This window comes from Mus pahari, chromosome 18, assembly GCF_900095145.1.
Source record: "Mus pahari chromosome 18, PAHARI_EIJ_v1.1, whole genome shotgun sequence".
Taxonomy (NCBI): Eukaryota; Metazoa; Chordata; class Mammalia; order Rodentia; family Muridae; genus Mus; species Mus pahari.
The window spans coordinates 5,108,530-5,114,550 of NC_034607.1; the positions used below are offsets into that span (position 1 = coordinate 5,108,530).

The following is a 6,021-nucleotide window of genomic DNA, read 5'->3' on the forward strand; positions in this document are numbered from 1 at the left end:
GGAAGGAGTTACAGAGAAAAACTTTGGAGCTAAGTTGAAAGAATGTACCATCCAGAGATCCACCTGGGGATCCATCCCATAATCTGCCACCAAACCCAGAACTATTGCACATGCCAGCAAGATTGAGCTGAAAGGACCCTGATATAGCAGTCTCCTGTGAGGCTATGCCAGTGCATAGCAAATACAGAAGTGGATTTTCACAGTCATCTACTGGATGGAACACAGGGCTCCCAATGGAGGAGCTAGAGAAAGTACCCAAGGAGCTGAAGAGGGCTGCAACCCTATAGGTGGAACAACAATATTAACTAATCAGTACCCCTAGAGCTCGTGTCTCTAGATGCATATGTAGCAGAAGATGGCCTAGTCAGCTATCAATGGGAGGAGAAGCCCTTGGTATTGTGAAAATCATGTCCTAGGGGAATGCCAGGGCCAGGAAGTGGGAGCGGGTGGGTTGGGGAGCAGCACAGGGGGTGCATAAGGGGCTTTGGGAATAGCATTTGAAATGTAAAGAAAGAAAATATCTAATAAAAAAAGAAACTGGCTAAAAAAAAATCACTGTGTCTCACAGTTGCATTATTAAAAGAAACAGATATAAATGTCAGCCCTGCGTTGTATGGGGTGAATGAAGATAAAGAATTCCTAAGATGAAGGGCATATTTGGGGGAAATTTTATCTGGAAAACTCAATCACTGAAGTGACTGCAAATATTGGAGCATACCAGGTCAGCTCAGTGAGAGAAGAGGGAGGCTGCAGCTGCTCTGGAAACTGACACAGGGTCCTCTGCTCAGTCAGAGGACAGGAAGGCAACGGGTGTGTGTGGCTCTGCCAGAAGTGACCTAAGATGGAAGAACATTGAGTTACAATTCCCCACTCGCTGTCCCATCATTTTTTCCAGAACCTTCTGCTTTCATTTCTTCCCAACTTGTTTTGCCTCCTGCAGGATATTTCTCATTTTTATTATTTTATATTCAAATCAAAGTATAAACAAAACAAATATGTACATCATAAATAATAAGTTCAACCTCTGATGCATCCAGTACCCAGGTTAAGGTTGTAAAACTGACATTCCACATATCTGAGAGGGTCCTGTGTGCCCCTCTCTGGCTTCCTATTTTACATCCTCAAAGATGGAACTACCTCTCAACATTACAAACATAAGTCCTTGTCCTCTCATCTCTCTCTCTCTCTCCTTCCCTCCCTCCCTCCTCCTCTCCCTCTCCCCCCTTCCTCTCCAATAATACATTTCTCAGACTATTTCTCTTGTCTTGGCTTCTTTCATCATCTAACTAAACAGCTGCCCTGGTTAGGAAGTAGCATTGGTCCAGTCACTCAGTCCTCGTGAGAAGTTATCAGGCAGGAGGTTAGAGTGGCTTGTTAAAATCACTGCGGCTCACAGCTGCATTATTAAAAGACACAGATATAAATATCAGCCATGCGGGTTGTATGGGGTGAATGAAGGTAAAGAATTCATATGATGAAGGGCATATTTGGGGGAAATATGGGGGCTGGAGAGATGGCCCCATTGTTAAGGGCATGTGCATTTCTTGCAGAGGACCCTAGGCCAGTTCCCATTATCCATGTGGTGGCTTATACCAAGCCATGTAGTTCCATACACACATGCAGGTAAAATACTAATATACATGTTATAAAATAAATGAACCTCATTAATATACATTGCATTTGTGTATGTGTGTGTGTGTGTGTGTGTGTGTGTGTGTGACAGTATATGTGTGGAGGTCAGAGGACAAATTGTGGGAATTGCTTTAATTCTATCAAGACGGTCCATGGTATTAAAGGCATGTTATCGGGATTGATAGACACACTTTAACCACTTCCTCTTGCTGGCCCCATTTATTTTTTCCCCTTTGAGGTCAGGGTTTCATGTAGCCCAGGTTGGCCTCAAACCCACTATGTAGTAAAGACTGGCTTTAAACTCCTGATTCTCCAGTCTGCACTGCAGAAGTGTGGGAATTACAGCATACACAACGGTTTTCTTTTTTGAGATGTACTTCATAGAATGTAAAACTTATCCTCTGAAAGTATGTAATTTGTGTGTGTGTGTGTCTCTCTGTGTGTGTGTGTTCTCATGGACACGTGTATGTGGAACCCTGTGGGAGGCTAGAGGTTGATGTCCAGTGTCTTTCTCAGTTGCAGTCTATCTTGTTTTCTTTTTCTTTTTCTTTTCTTTCTTTCTATTTTTGAGCACAGTAATTTGGCTAGGCTTGCTTGCCATTAAGCCCCAAGGCTCCTTCTGTTCCTGCCTTCTCATGCTGGATTAATACGTATGAACATTGCTCTTGGCTCTTTACATGCGTGTTGGGCTCTCAGTTCTAGTTTTCATGAGCACGCAGCACACAAAGCACATTACAGCTGAGCTGTCTCCCATATGAATTCATTGTTTTAAAAGGGCCCTTACCAGTCAAATGACCAGACCAGAACCAACTACTTCATTATCCCAAATAAATCCTGGGACAGCAGCTAATCCTCATTTGCTTTCTTTATATATACAGATTTTAGTATCTGATCTTAGTGACACCCATCTCCATTTGAATATTGTTCTTACTGGCCCTGTCTCTAACTTGGCCCTTCCCATGGAAGGTCACTCACTTCTTTTTTCTACCTTATTTCTGGATCTCTTTAGAGTTTATCTTCTTTAGTGGAGTCACCTTATTCTGTCTTTTGATAAATTATTCTTACCATTGTTTTTCCTAGTTTCCATCATTCTAAATCATGCATTTATTTGTCTGTGAATTTTTCTGCTTCTGGTACTACTACAAGAGAGGACTCGTCACCTAAAGTGGTTGCTGAAGGTCTGGTAATCGTTCCTTGCTTTTGCTTCTAGCACTTTCCAATTATGGAGTGTTTCCTATGTGCCGGGTATGGCAAACAGCTCCCTGAACATCTGGTTTCCATATCAGCCCTGCAAAGATCTTATCAATTTTACCATGAATTGATACAGTGAACAGTCTTAGGGCAAGTAAGGCTTCTAAGGTTGCCCACATGACAAATGTTGGGAACCAAGATAGTGGGAGAGAAAATTTCCCACACCTGGGGGAGTACAGAAAGAGCTATGACAGACTGTGGCATTTTTCCTGTCCAAAATCCAAGCGAGTGAGGCCATCAGATCAGCAGCTGGTAAGTTACTGTTTTGTATTAGTGCTTAGTACCTGGAATCTTGGTGCTCAAGAGGCGGCAGCATGTGGTGTTTGTGTTAGGCGCCAGCCTGGGGTACATGTTCTTCAAAAGCAAAATCAACAAAAAACAACCCCCAAAGTAATGGAACACCCAAAGCAAACAGATAAAAACCCCTCACCCCCTTTAATTCCCTATGCGTGGGTCTATTATTTATGACACATGTAAACTGATATGAGAGAAAGACTAACTCTCTACTTACCCTCAACTGGAGGAGTATTTTGGTTGCCAGCAAGTATCCATGATAAAATTTTTAATTGTGCCTCTTTTCTTCATGGACATCAAGAAGAAAACTCAAACTAAGAAAGAAGGATGGTCTCTGAAGGGACCGCTAGATCTCTGATTGAAATAGGATCATTCAGCTTTGCAGCCAGACTCTTTTTAAAGAACACACCCTGTGTTGTTGTGAGAGGTACCTTACTTGATTCTTAAATTATCAGGTTTTTATGAGCTTTTAAATTATGATTACCTAGAATCCACCTTGCCAGGAGTGTTTGTACTAATAAACAGAGCAAATACTACATGAGGACTCTAAATCCCTCCAGGCAACCTGTTAGCATTGTCCTTACTGCCCTACATCATATGAGTATCTTCCTTTTGACATGGCATGTTAACCAAGGAAGTTTAATTTTCTAGGTTACTGCAATATAGTGGTAAGCACCAGAGTTCATGTGTAAACACAGATGAACTGACCACTTCACCAACCACAGTCTGCTGCCTTTTCTAAGAGCTAAAACGAGGCCAAGTGGGGAAGAGGCATCTCTTAACTAGCAAGGTTTTGGCAAACAATCTGTAAAGACATTAGCATCTGCTTCAGTGTTCCTGCTGGTGGAAAGCCTGACATTAGGTATGCAGTAGAGAGGGATCCCAGATCCCAGGACTCCTATCCTATAGAGAGAAACATCTCATTAATTCAGCTGAGACCCAGGGATTCCACAGCCCACAGATAGTTAGCTAGTAATTATGATAGAAGGGGCAGGCCACTCTCTGGAGAAAGTGTGACAGCAATAGAATTACTAGAATAAGTCACAAAGTCACCCACTCCTTTTCTTAGCAGGGATAACCAGAGTCACATTGTTTCCCTCTACCCAGCATCTAGCATTGTTCCAGTTCTCTGATTTCTACAAATGTCCACATTGCTCATGTGTGTGTATACACTTGTGTAAATGTAGACATCTGTCTAACTCTCATTTGATACAGGCAATTATTCTGCCTGTCAGCCATCAGTTTTAGGAAATGAAACATCCATATCATAGTGGATGTTTCGGGTATGATCCACAGTCATACCAAATAGTCGTTTTAACAGTCTGAGTGTATAACTGGGATGTTCATATTTTCTTAGATTGTAGAATCTCTACACTATTTCTTTGGTGTGTTAAGGAACAGTTGTAGCAGGTGTAAGGAAATGTGATGAAATTCCATTAATTACAAGTAGGATTATAAATGCTTAGTGCATTTTACATTAGCTTCTTCCCCTTCCAAACCCAAGAGGCTCACCATCCTAAGACTGTCTATTTAAGTATCCACTGCTTGTTCACTAAAACCACTAACTGAAGACTTCTGATCTAATAGGGGCTTGGGCCTCAGAAATAAATGTTCATTTCTACATCCAGGGCGTTGGTCTTTCCAAAGAAGGGGAGAGGGGTAGGTTGCTACCACAATGCATCTATTGAGATGTGACTACTTTCTACTGAATACACTAAATTTCATATTCACTTATACAAATATCCTACACTCAAATTTCTCTGAGTTACTAGGAGGCAAAAAATGCAACCTTTCTCCTGACGCTAATAGAAAGTACATATATTAAGTGGCATTTTGTGATGCCATTACTGTTAAAATTATTGAGCAGAAAACTTTGCATTGGCTAGCAAATGCTCTACCACTGAGCTACCCTCCAGTCTCCAGGTAGCTTTCCTTTTAACTACAAGGATGAAATACTATTTTAAAAGAATAAGTGGCCAGTTCCATATCTAGATCAAGGCTCATCAATACCATCAGAAGTTCTTCAGTGGTTTTCTTTGACTGCCCTTTCTAGTAATCACATATTTTCAATGTTTTCTTGGCTAATCCGTTCCAGGTCTTTCCTCACGTTGGGATAGTCTTCCAAATCTTCATAGAGTGACGAGACAATATTCTGTCCCCTGTAGTTCTCGGGGCTGACCAGGCTTTGCACAACCTGAAGGCACCTCTCTTTCAGCAAGTATACCTGCAGAGTGATGTCGGCCAGAGCAGGCTGCTCATCAACGTTGAGCGATGGCACAAATAACTCAGTTCGGTTAACCAGGAGTCTGTCCTTCGTCCTTGCATCCCTGAAGAGCCATGGCTGACCTCGGTAGCTGTTGATGCGCGGAGGCTGGTGCACAGCAGCAGCATCTGGAAAGGCTGTGATTCACCGTGAAAGTCGAGCCACAGGGGCTGCATTGCACACGCGGGCTGCGGTTCCAGACCACCACCATGCAGGACAGGTCTCACGGGTTTACCCTCAGTGAGCTCAGCCAGGGTGGCCGCCACCCTGCATCCATAGGTCCCAGGGAGTCTTCAGGGTCCAACACAAAGATGAGGTCAGCTCTGGAATTCCTCCTCCCTGGTCACCCACCTAAAGGACTCAGCAGCAGTAGCCACAATGCACGCGGGTTTTTCATACCAGGACTCCAGTGCTCTGACAGGTTCTTTGGGTCCCTGCCTATCACTCCAGGAAGGGCAGATTGGGAAGGTGTGCTATCCTACATGCTGGCTTTCAGGTAGAAGAATTTAATCTTCTCAGGACACGGGATCTTGCCAGAAAACACAGCATCAATTTGGCAAACAAGGTCCTCTCCTCTCCTC

The 6,021-nt window shown here is 43.0% G+C and overlaps 1 pseudogene; it reads right to left on the minus strand.

Moving 5' to 3' along the window:
- Positions 1-5,233: 5,233 nt before the first annotated feature.
- LOC110336018 lies at positions 5,234-5,651 on the minus strand (annotated as a pseudogene).
- Between the last annotated feature and the right edge of the window lie 370 nt (positions 5,652-6,021).